The following is a 12903-nucleotide window of genomic DNA, read 5'->3' as shown; positions in this document are numbered from 1 at the left end:
CCCAGACCTATCTCCCAAATTCCTGACACTTCCAATCAGTTGCCTACTCAACACCTCAAATCCAACATGTCCCAAACTGAGCTCATTTTTTCCACAAAAACTGATTCCAACCACAGCCTTTCCCCATCTTAGATGATGGTATTTCTATTCTTCTGGTTGTTTAAGCCGAAACCCTAACCATCTGGACTCCTCTGTTTTTCACATACACATCACATCCATCAGGAATTCTTAATAGCTCTAGCTTTAAAATATATATCCAGAATACAATGAGTTTTCAGATATATCTCCACAGACATACAAACTTAGAATCTCTTAAAAACCTTGGATTTAGTCCTGTTTTAGATATTGGAATGGGGGGTGAGTATTAAAGTAAACAGCATAGGGGCACCTGGGTGGCTCAGTCAGTTAAACGTCCAATTTCAGCTCAGGTCATGATCTGACAGTTTGTGGGTTCAAGTCCCGCATCAGGCTCTGTGCTGACAGTTTAACAGCCTGGAGCCTGCTTCGGATTCTGTGTCTCCCTCTCTCTCTGCCCCTCCCCTACTTGCCCTCTGTCTCTCTCTGTCTCTCAAAAATAAATACAAATGTTAAAAAAATAAGATAAATAGCATATACTTGTTATATTATGTAACAATATAGAACACTCTCAAAAAAGACCGGGGCAGCAACAAAACATACTAAATACATTAAAATTTCTGCAACAAAATATATGATAGCTATGATAAGTGTGTGAAAACTTCATCTAAAGAGTCTCAGTTCAATTTTGTCACGTGAAGAGTTAAAGTCAGGAAAAAACCTCTAGGTTTCTGCTATTGCCAATCTAAGCTACTATGGTCTCTCCCTGGCCTTTCAATCATCTCCTAACTGGTACTCCATTCCTGCTTCTACCCTTACTCTATAGTCTATTTTCAATGTAACAGGGTCCCTTTTAAAGGCCAGTTAGGTCAGGGCACCTGGGTGGCTCAGTTGGTTAAGCATCTGACTCTTTTATTTATTTTTTTTTTCTGAGAGAGAGAGCAAGAGCGAGCAAGTGAGCGAGGGGCAGAGACAGAAGGAAAGAGAATCCTACAAGAAGCAGAGAGAGGAGGGAGAGAAAATCCCTTGCAGGCTCCACACTGTCAGTTGTCAGTTCAGAGCCCAAAGTCGGGCTTGAGCTCACCGGAAAATGGGCTCAAATTCATGAACCCTGGGATCATGACCTGAACCAAAGTGGGATGCTTAACTGACTGAGCCACCCAGGTGTCCCAGCATCTGACTTTTGATTTCGGTTCAGGTCATGATCTCACGGTTCGTGAGATGGAGACCCCACCTCAGGCTCTGCTGACATGGAGCCTGCTTGGGATCCTCTCTCTCCCTGCCCCTCCCCTTACACTCTCGCACTGTCCCTCAAAACAAATAAATAAACTTAAATACATATATACATACATACATGTCAGACCATAACGCTCCTGCTCAAAACCCTCAAATGGCTCCCCAAATTACTCAAGAGTAAAAATCAAAATCCACATAAGACCTAGAAGTGACCCGCCACCCCTCCCCAGTATCTCTGTCCCTTACACTTTGATCCAGACATACAGGACTCTATTATCCATTAAATACATCAGGCATTCCTCTACCTTAAGGTCTTACTCTAAACCACACATTCTGCCTATAATGCTCCTCTTTCCCCCAAATATTTCTTTGACTAATTCCCTAACAGCCTTCAAAAATCTTGGTTCAAGTTTACCTGAGTATGAAACCTACTACCCTGATAGCCCTACATAGTATTACCACTTACTTTACACCCCATCACCCTCTTACTCTGCTATAACTTTTTAATTTATCACCAATACACTTTCAATACACTTATCACTCGTAACATGCTATGTAATTTACTTATTATGTTTATTGCTTATTTTCTATCCTCCCCCGACTAGAATCTAAGCTTCATGAAAGCAAGGATCCTAGTATGTTTTATTTACTAATGCATCTCAATGACTTAGTACAGTAATTGGCATATAGCAGATGCTCAAAAAATAATTGTTGAACACATACTCTCCAATACCTGGTGTTTTTAGACTTTTTAGTTTTACTAATTTAATGGCTGTGATGATAGTATGGTTTTTAATTTTTTAATTTTTTTAAAACCCACAATCTTGAGGGGCGCCTGGGTGGCGCAGTCGGTTGAGCGTCCGACTTCAGCCAGGTCACGATCTCGCGGTCCGTGAGTTCGAGCCCCGCGTCGGGCTCTGGGCTGATGGCTCAGAGCCTGGAGCCTGTTTCCGATTCTGTGTCTCCCTCTCTCTCTGCCCCTCCCCCGTTCATGCTCTGTCTCTCTCTGTCCCAAAAATAAATAAATGTTGAAAAAAAAAATTAAAAAAAAAAAAAAAAACCCACAATCTTGAGATCAAGAGTCACATGTTCCACTGACTCAGCCAGCCAGGCAACCCTGATCATAGTATGGTTTTAACTGGCATTTCCTATAATTATGGGTAAAATTAAGCAATGTTTTATATGTTTATCAACCACTAGGGTTACCTCAACTGTGAGCTAGCTATTTATACCCCGGCCCATTTTTCTATTAGGTTTTCTGTCTTTTTTCTTACTGAATTATAGGATATATTCTGGATAGTAATTATTTGTAAGTTAAATTCATTGTAAATGTTTTCTCAGTCTTATTTTTTTACTTCTATTTTTATTTTTTTTTTAATTTTTTTTTTCAACGTTTATTTATTTTTGGGACAGAGAGAGACAGAGCATGAACGGGGGAGGGGCAGAGAGAGAGGGAGACACAGAATCGGAAACAGGCTCCAGGCTCTGAGCCATCAGCCCAGAGCCCGATGCGGGGCTCGAACTCCCGGACTGCGAGATCGTGACCTGGCTGAAGTCGGACGCTTAACCGACTGCGCCACCCAGGCGCCCCTTTTACTTCTATTTTTAATGGAGTCACCAAAAGATTTAATTTTTATGTAATCAAGTTTATCAATCTTTCCTTATCTTTTTTTGTATGCAAGAACTGCATCTCTGACAAAAGACACATGAATATATTTACTTAGAATTTTCTTCTAAAAGATTCATAGGTTTGCTTTTCACATGAAGTTTGTTAATATACCTGGAACTTATTTTTACATATGAAAGAAGATAGAAATCCTATTACATTTTTTTCTAAACATATGACTGATTATCTCAGGTCATTTGTTAAATGATGTTGCAATGTCAGTTTTGTCATATATTAAGTTTTCATAAATGCAGGACTGTCTTTCTTGACTATATTCTGCTCCACTGTACTATCAGCCTCTGTGCCATACCATACTGTTTAATCGGTATAGCTTGACAATAAATTTTAATACTTGTAAGGCAAGTCCACTCACATTGTTATTATTCTTAAAAGTTATGGGAGGTAATCTTGAGGCTTTGTTCTTCCATATAAATTTTAGAGTCAACTTGTAGATAAAAACTTTGACAGTGCACTCAATTGAGAGTTGATCTGGGGATAACGGATATACAATACAGACAACTACTATATAATAACATAGTATACCTATCTATTTATCTCCTTTTTTTAATGTTATTTATTTTGAGAGAGAGCAAGTGAGTAGGAGATGGGCAGAGAGAGAGAAGGAGACAGAGAATCCCAAGCAGGCTCTGTGCTGTCAGTGCAGAACGTGACATGAGACTCAATTCACAAACCATGAGATCATGACCTAAGCCAAAATCAAGAGTTGGATGCTTAATTGACTAAGCCACCCAGGAGCCCCTATTTAGGTTTCCTTTAATATGTTTTAATAAAGTTTGATAATTTGTCAAGTAAGGATTATACAAATATTTTTGTTAGATTTATTTCTAAGTACCTTATATTTTCTTGTTGCCATTACAGCCTATTTTTTAAAAATCTCATTTACTAGGGTTCTTGGGTGGCTCAGTTGGTTAAATGTCTGACTCTTGATCTCAGCTCAGGTCATGATCTCACAGCTCATGAGATCGAGCCCCACATCAGATCTGCACTGACAGTGCTAAGCCTGCTTGGGATTCTCTCTCTCTCTCTCTCTCTCTGGCCCTCCCCTACCCACACTTTCTCTCCCTCTCTCCAAAATAAACTTTAAAAAAATCATCTCATTTACCAAGAGTTGTATTTCATCACACTAGTAACACCATTTTCCTCCAGGTATGGTATGAAAATTTTCAAACATAGAAAACAGAAAAATTTAAAGACCTGTACATCAAACATTCATATACCTACAACCCAGATTGTTAATATTTTGCAGTACAGGCATGCCTTGTTTTATGGCACCTTGCTTTCTTGCTCTTCATAGATATTGCTTTTTCCTTTTTTTTTTCCCCAACAAATTGAAGGTTTGTGGCAATCCTGCATCAAGCAAGTATATGAGCACCACTTTTTCCAACAGCATTTGCTTACTTCATGTGTTTCTCTCACACTTTGGTAATTCTCACAAAATTCCAAACTTTTACGTTGTTATTATATTTGCTATGGTGATCTGTGATCAGCGATCTTTGAAGTTACTATTGTAATTGTTTTGGATACCACAAACCTTCCCCATAGACGATGGCAAACTTAACTGATAAATGTTATGTGTGTTCCAACTGCTCCCCTGACTGGCTGTTCCCCTCAGCTCTCTTTCTCTCCTCCAGCCTCCCTACAATATTGAAATTAGGCCAGTTAATAACCCCACAATGGCCTCTATGTGTTCAAATGAAAGAAAGAGCTACACTTCTCTTGCTTTAAATCAAAAGGTAGAAATGATTAAAGTTAGTGAGGATGGCATTTCACAAGTCAAAATAGGCCAAAGACTGGCCTCCTGCACCAAACAGCCAAGCTGTGAATGCAAAGAAAAAAAAGACTTGAAGGAAACTTAAAATGCCAATCCAGTGAACACATGAATGCTAAAAAAGCAGAACAGCCTTATTGCTGATATGAAGAAAGTTTGAGTGGTCTGGATAGAAGATCCAAATTTTATTTCCAGTTTTCCATCATGGATTAGATTTGCCTGCTCCAGAACTTCTTATGAAAGGAACAAGTATGGGGGTGCCTGGGTGGCTCAGTCAGTTGAGTGTCCGACTTCAGCTCAGGTCACGATCTCATGGTTTGTGAGTTTGAGCCCCATATTGCAGAGCCCACTTTGGAACCTCTGTCTCCCTCTCTTTCTGCCCCTCCCCCTACTTACATGTGCACACACTCACATGCTTTCTCTCTCAAAAAATATAGGTAAACATTAAAAAAAAAAAGAAACAAGTATGAATCTTTTTATATAAAACTTCTTTCACTCAGCATGTGGATGAATTTAGAAATAAAGCCACATGTTGCATATAACAGTAACAATATCCAATCATATGAATATACCACAGTTTATTTCTCTTTTCTCCTACTAATGGACATTTGGGTTATTTCCAGTTTTGAGCTATTAACATTCCTGTACAAGTCTTTTAATAGGTCTATGTTTCATCTGTCTTGGGTAAATACCTTAACAGAAGAGTAGAAATGCTGGGTTATAGGATAGGTGTATATTTAGCCCTATAAGAAACTACCAGATCTCTTTCTGAAGTGATTGTAACAAGTTACACTCCCATTAACAATGTAGGAGAATTTTAGTTGCCCCACCTTCTAGCTAATATAGTAATAATAACAACTAATAATACAAGAATAGCTCTACATTTACCCCAAGAATTCTAATTGCTCCACATTCATGCCAATATATGCTATCATTTTCAATTTTAGCAGTTCTAGTAACTGTGCAGTCGTATCCTATTGTTTTAATTTGCATTTTCAAGATGACTAATGATGTTGAGCATCTATCTTTTCATGTGCTTATTAGCCATCAGTACATATTCTTTTATGAAGTATCTAAAATATTTTGCCCCTTTTATAATTGAGCTATCTTTTCACTACTGAGTTGTAAAGAATTCTTCATATATTCTAGACACAAGTCCTTTATTAGTTGTTTGATGAATATTTTCCCCCAGTCTGTGGCTTGCCTAACTGAAGTCATTAGTGGTATCTTTGGATGAGCACAAAGTTTTTAATTTTGATGGTCAATATTTTTTTGTGGTTAATGCTTTCAGTATCTTGCCTATGAAAACTTTGCCTATGCCAAGAAGACAAATATATTTTCCTATATTTTATATCTAGATGCTTTATGGTTTTTAGCCTGTATGTTTAGGTCTGTGGTCCATTTTGAATTAATTTGGGGGTATTATGCAAGACAGGGCTATGGTTCATTCTTTTCCCATATAGATATCCACTTATTCCAGCACCATTTATTAAAAACTCCATCTTTTCCCCAATAGATTGCTTTGGCACCTTCGATGACAATCAAATTAAAATAGAATGGGCTATTTGGGGGCTCTCTACTGTATTCTACTGATCTATTTTTTTCATCCTATGCCAGCTATACTTTCTTGATTCTGCAGCTTTGTATTAAGTATCGAAGTCAGATCATGTACAGTCCTTTAACTTTGTTCTTCAAGAATGCTTTGGATATTCTAAACTGCTTGCATTTCCATAAAAATGTTAGAATAAAATTAATTTGTACAAAAATGTCTGCTGTGATTATAGTCCAATTTGGAAGAACTGAGATCTTCATACTGAGTCTTCCAGGGTGCCTAGGTGGCTCAGTGGGTTAAGCGTCCGACTTCAGCTCAGGTCATGATCTCACAGTTCGTGGGTTTGAGCCCCACATCAGGCTCTGTGCTGACAGCTCAGAGCCTGGAGCCTGCCTCGGATTCCGTGTCTCCTTCTCTCTCTGCCCTTCCCCTGCTCCCTCACTCTCGTTCTCTCTCTCTCTCAAAAATAAACATTAAAAAAATTATAAAAAATTTTAAAAAATATTGAGTCTTCCAACCCATGAACATAAAATTTCTCCACTTACTTACATCTACTTTAATTATTCTAAGCAATGTTTTGTACTTTTCAGCAAAAAGGTCTTCTTTTTCTAAACTTATTCCTAAGTCGATATGTTGAGGCTATTGCAAATAAAATTTTTATTTCATTTTCTAATTGCTTGCTTCTAGTATAGGAACACAATCAATTTTTATATATTTACTGTTGTATCCTACAACTTTGCTAAATTCATTATTAGTTGTAACTACTGTTTTGTAGATTCCTTAGGATTTCTCTGTATAAACAATCATGTTCTCTATGAATAAGAGAGTTTTACTTCTTTCCACTTCTTTCCAAAGTCAGACGCTTAACCAAATGAGGCACCCAGGCACCCCTCATTCCACTTGATATAACTGTCTGTGGTAGATGTCCTTGCCATGTTCCTCATCTGATCAAAGGGGTAAGGAGTTCAATATTTTACCACTAAATATAAAGTTAACTGTAGGTTTTTCATAGATAATTTTTATCAAATTGATGAAGTCTCCTTCTACTCCTAATTTGTTTAAAGTTTTTATCATGAATGAGTATTGATTTTGTCAACATATACTGAAATGACCACAGGGTTTTTCTCCTCTATTCTGTTAATGTGATGAATTACAGTGATTGATTTTCTAATGCAGACCTCCCTCCTCAACTTACTATGGGGTTATGTCCCAATAAACCCATCATAAGTTGAAAATGTTATAAGCCAAAATTGCACTTAATACATCTAACCTGCTGAACATCACAGCTCAGCCTACCTTAAATGTATTCAGAACACTTATATTAGCCTACTGGTGGGCAAAATCATCTAACATAAAGTCTATTTCATAATCAAGTGTTGCCTATCTCATGTAATCTATTAAATACTGTACTGAAAGTGAATGGTTGTATGAGTACAGAATGGCTGTAGGTATATCAGTGGCATGGCTGACTGGGAGCTGTGGCTCGCTGTTGTTGCCCAGCATCACAGTAACACTACATTGCTACTAGCCCAGGAAAGTAAAAAAATCTCAAAATTCAACATATAGTTTCTACCAAATGTTCATCATTTTCACACCATCATAAAGTGGAAAACTTGTAAGCCAAACCAGAAGTTGGGGACTGTCCATAATGGACTGTCCATTTCTAGGTATAACCCAACTTTGTTAGATTATCTTTGCTAATATTTTTTTAATGATTTTTGCACCTATGTTCATAAGGGATAATGGTCTCCAGATTTTATTATAATGCTTTTGTCAGATTTTGGTATCACAATTATACTAGCCTTCTAAAATTGTCTGAGAAGAGTTCCTGCCTCTATTTTCTGAAAGAGTTTGTGTAAGATTGGTGTTACTTCTTATTTTTTTTTTAAGTTTATTCATTTTTGAGAAACAAAGAGAGACAGACCATGAGCGGGAGAAGGGCAGAGAGAGAGGGAGACACAGAATCCAAAGCAGGCTCCAGGCTCAGAGTTGCCAACTCAGAGCCTGATGCAGGGCTCAAACTCACGTACTGCGAGATCATGACCTGAGCCGAAGTCGGACCAACTGAGACACCCAGGCTCCCCTCTTCCTTAGTTATTATATAGTTTTCGTTAATAAAATCATCTAGGTCTGGAGGCTTTTATTAAGGATTTTGCCTCTATGTTAATAAGTAAGACTAACCTACATACTTTCTGTTCTCAAACTGTCCTTGTCAGTTTGGGCATCATAATCCTCATAAAATGCAGTTAGGGAAGTGTGTCCTCTTTTTCTTTATTCTGAATCAATCCATATAAAACTGGGAATACCATTCTTTGAACTTACATGACAATTCTGGCTTCTTGAATAGTTTAAATAGGTAACATTAGGTGGGTTATATTTCAGGGCAAAGATAATAAAAATTCTACAAAATGCCACGGCGCCTGGGTGGCTCAGTCAGTTAAGCATCTGGCTTCGGCTCAGGTCATGATCTCATGGTTCATGGGTTTGAACCCTGCATTGGGCTCTGTGCTGACAGCTCAGAGCCTGGAGCCTGCTTCAGATTCTGTCTCCCTCTCTCTCTGCTTCTCCCAAGCTTGTACTCTGTCTCTCTCTCTTAAAAATAAATATTTAAAAAAATTTTTTTTAATTTCTACAAAATGCCTATGTGCCCCTCTCTGAATCCATATTTTTTTATTTTATTTTTTTTGAGGGAGAGAGAGCACAAGAAGGGGAGGGACAGAAAGAGAAAGAGAATCCCAAGCAGATTCCTCGCTTTCAGTGCAGAGCCCAAGGCGGGACTTGATCTCACGAACTGTGAGATCATGACCTGAGCCAAAATCAAGAGTTGGATGTTTAACCCACTGAGCCACCCAGAGACCCCTGAATCCCTTTTACATAAGGAAATGCATCCATAGAGATCCATCCCTTCTTCCTCCTTACCCATTCTGTGCACCTCTACAAAAGTCTGCATTTGCAAGATGGATGCCCAGAGCTCCCGATCAGTACATTCTATGCCAACCACCCTGGTACCATAAAGACAAGCCTAAGGCAAAGTGGAACAAAAAGAGTTTTCCAATCAGATAAAGGTAGTAGTCCAAAGAACAATGATTTCCCAATCCTCCCTTTCCCAGAGAATATTCATGGCAAATTAAGGAGGAAAGCTGTACAATCAGGAAGTTTGACTAAGGTAAGAGCACTCTCATTTGGACAGGTAACTATAAATCTGATTCATCATCTCATCTTAGAAACTAGGATGGTAGTAGCTAACAATACACTATAACATCAGGTCAAGCTGATCCCACTCAGCCTTCTCTGATCTACTAGTTATCTCTTGGCTCTCCATACTCCTCATGATCTTCTAATTAGCATTCTGAACACATGCAAGTCTATCCCACCTTAAAAAAATTCTTCCCCTTAATTACTATACACCCTTCTTCAAGTACTGCCATATCAAGCCTTTTTCCCTTCACAACCACACTTCTTGAATGAGTTGTCTACATTCAGTCTCCAACTTCTCACTTCCTATTCATTCTTCAATATACTACAAATATCCCCAGACCTTACCACTCCATTTAAAATATTCTTGCCAGATGATTAATGGTCTCCATGTAAAAAAAACCACCGTATTTAGGCCACCATTTCTTTTTCTGACTTGATGCTCAGCAGGATTTGACAGTATCATTCACTCTTCTATCTTGAAAGACTTTTCTTTCCCCCAAACCACATTCTGTGTTAGCTCTATTCCTGAAAATACTATTTAAACACTTTTACAGACTCATCCTTCATCATCTGAGACCCTTATACATTGACTATCCTTAAAGCTCTGCCTGGAAACTCTTCTCTCTATATTCATTTTACAGATGATTCCCATATATGTGTCTTCATCCCAGGTCTCTCTCCTGAGCTCTATGGTCACATATATATATGTGTGACCATATATATGGTCTTCCTCCTGAATTTTCTTCCTCCTCCTGAATTTTCCATTTCAGTAATGGTACCACCAAGTCCAGAGTCATTCTTGATTCACTTTCTCTCACCCTGCAACTCTATTTATTATTCAGCAAGCCTTGCCAATTCTATCTCCAAAACATGTATCTTTAGTCTGTCAATTTCACTTTACTTCCACTGCCATGTCCCGTAGTCCAAATCAGTATCATCATCTTATACCACCTTCCTAGTTGATCTCCCTTTAGTGTGTTCCCCTTGATTCTTAATGTTATATAAATATAAATATCATGTAATTAGTAGCTGTTTTCTAAGTGATACTATGTTAATTTAACAAAACAAACAGCCAAAAAGATCTTTTAAAATGCAGAACCGGGGGTGCCTAGGTGGCTCAGTAGGTCAAGTGTCTGACTCTTGATCTCAGCTCAGGTCATGATCTCACACTTCCTGAGATTGAGCCCCACATTGGGCTCTGCACTCACAGCACAGAATCTGCTTGGGATTCTCTCTCAGTCTCTCTCTGCCCCTCCCCTGCTCTCACTCTCGCTCTGTCTCTCTAATTAAACTTTAGATTAACTAATTAAAATAAAATACAGAACTGATTGGGTCATTTCTTAAAACTCCTCAATGGATAAAGTCTAAAATCCTTTCTGTAGCCTACAGGATGTTACCTGGCTGCTATTGCCTACCTCTTCAGCATCCTTTGTACAACTCCCCAGTCTCACTGGAGTTTTGGTCTCTGGGACAGGGCATACCCTCTCTTCACCTTCAGGGTTTCACACCTCTTGTTCTCTCTGCCTGGAATACTTTTCCTTATCTCTTTTTATACATTCCTGGACCTTAGCTTAAATCTCACTTCCTCTGGGAAGATCTCCCCAGACACAGTTTCCCTAGCCTACCTCTATATAATTCCAACTCTTTACTATCGTTAGTTACTTAATTGTCTGTTTTCTGGGAATGACTGTCAACTCTAGAGGAAGGGAGATCAGTCTTGCTCACAATGACATTCCTAGCACCCAACACAATACCTAGCCTAGTAGGTACCAAATGAATATTAGATGAATAAATCATTGAATCAATCAAGTAAGTAAATGGTACTTACTATTAATCATTATCATCACTATAATGCTCAAAATATCAACTGGAAACTAGGTCAGCAAAAAGGCTTTACTAAAGAAAGGATATACTCTGTTATCACATATTATTTATCGACAGTCTTCTAGCTGGTAGCTATTATAATAATCATCAAAAAAATGCTTTTAGGAAAGAAAAACATATCCTACCACAGAAATCTACTTTAGTACCATTTACTAACTGGCCTTAAAAGAACCATTATCCCCATATATAATCTTCTCCCCTAAGCTCTGGCAGCAAATAAATCTGCTGGGATGCACAAAAACCTCCCCTTCCTATGTACCGTTATTCCTGCTCTGGGCATTATGGTGTTTTTAGCTCCACTTACTCACACTTGAGTGTGAATCTATCTTGTCAGGAGCCAACAAGGAAATCAGTGTATATGCAGCTATGAGGCACCAATGAAACTCTAATGTAGTTTATTTCTCTTGTCCCATTAAATAAACATGTCATCACCCTGAGAACAGGTTTCAGTGATACATTATTTACATTATACAGTATTAAGAAACATGGGAAAAAGGACAAAATATAGAGTTCAGAAAATCAGGCTCATGTGATGGCTCAATAACATAACATGTGACCTGGAATTTCATCTACCTCTAAAGCTTAGAAACAATATTTATAAGGTCAAATAAAATAACACATATGTAAGTATGTGATTCTATAAACTGTGACACAAATGACAGATGTGTTGTTCTCATGTGAGTCTGAAGAACAATAACAGCTTGATGATATTAACAAGATATTTCAACACAGTATAAAAAATTCAGGACTCAGGGCACCTGGGTGACTCAGTCAGTTGAGTGTCCGACTTCAGCTCACGTCATGATCTCATGGTTCTGGAGACTGAGCCCCGCCTCAGGCTCACTGCGTGCAAACAGCGCAGAGCGCACTTCGGATCCTCTGTACCCCTCTCTCTCTGCCCCTCCCCTGTTCACATTCTCTCTCTCTCAAAAATGGATAAACATTTATTTAAAAAAACAAAAAAACAAACAAAAAAACCCTCAAGGGTCACCTGGGTGGGTCTGTTAAGCGACCGACTTCAGCTCAGGTCATGATCTCATAGTCCATGGGTTCAAGCCCTGCGTCAGGCACTGCACTGATGGCTCAGAACCTGCTTCGGATTCTGTCTCCCTCGCTCTGCCCCTCCCGTACTTGCACTGTGTGTGTGTGTGTGTGTGTCTCTCTCTCTCTCAAAAATTAAATAAATAAATAAATAAATACATGAATAAATAAATAATTTTTTAATAAATAAAATTTAAAAACTCAGGACTCAGACTCAAAATATTTAAATACAGTTCTACTACTTATTTCACTCACTATATCTTGATCAATGATTACACCTTCCTAAATCTCATTTTGCTTATCTGAACACCTGCAATAAAAATACCTACTTTGCCTATCTCACAAAAGTTAGTCTAAGGTTAGAATAAGAAAAACATTTAGGGGCGCCTGGGTGGCTCAGCAGGTTGAGCGTCTGACCTCAGCTCAGATCATGATCTCATGGCTTGTGAGTTCAAGCCCCCC

At 38.4% G+C, this 12903-nt stretch overlaps 1 protein-coding gene across 11 annotated transcripts in view; it reads right to left on the bottom strand.

The window, feature by feature from the left end:
* MAST2 (microtubule associated serine/threonine kinase 2) overlaps positions 1–12903 on the bottom strand; it is a 224107-nt gene that overhangs the window by 130550 nt on the left and 80654 nt on the right. The gene's annotated exons all lie outside the window — the stretch shown is intronic.

Source organism: Puma concolor, chromosome C1 (genome assembly GCF_028749965.1).
Source record: "Puma concolor isolate L17-30 chromosome C1, mPumCon1.1.hap2, whole genome shotgun sequence".
NCBI lineage: Eukaryota > Metazoa > Chordata > Mammalia > Carnivora > Felidae > Puma > Puma concolor.
The sequence above is the reverse complement of the archived record's forward strand: the minus strand, read 5'-3'. Positions and strand labels throughout refer to the sequence as shown.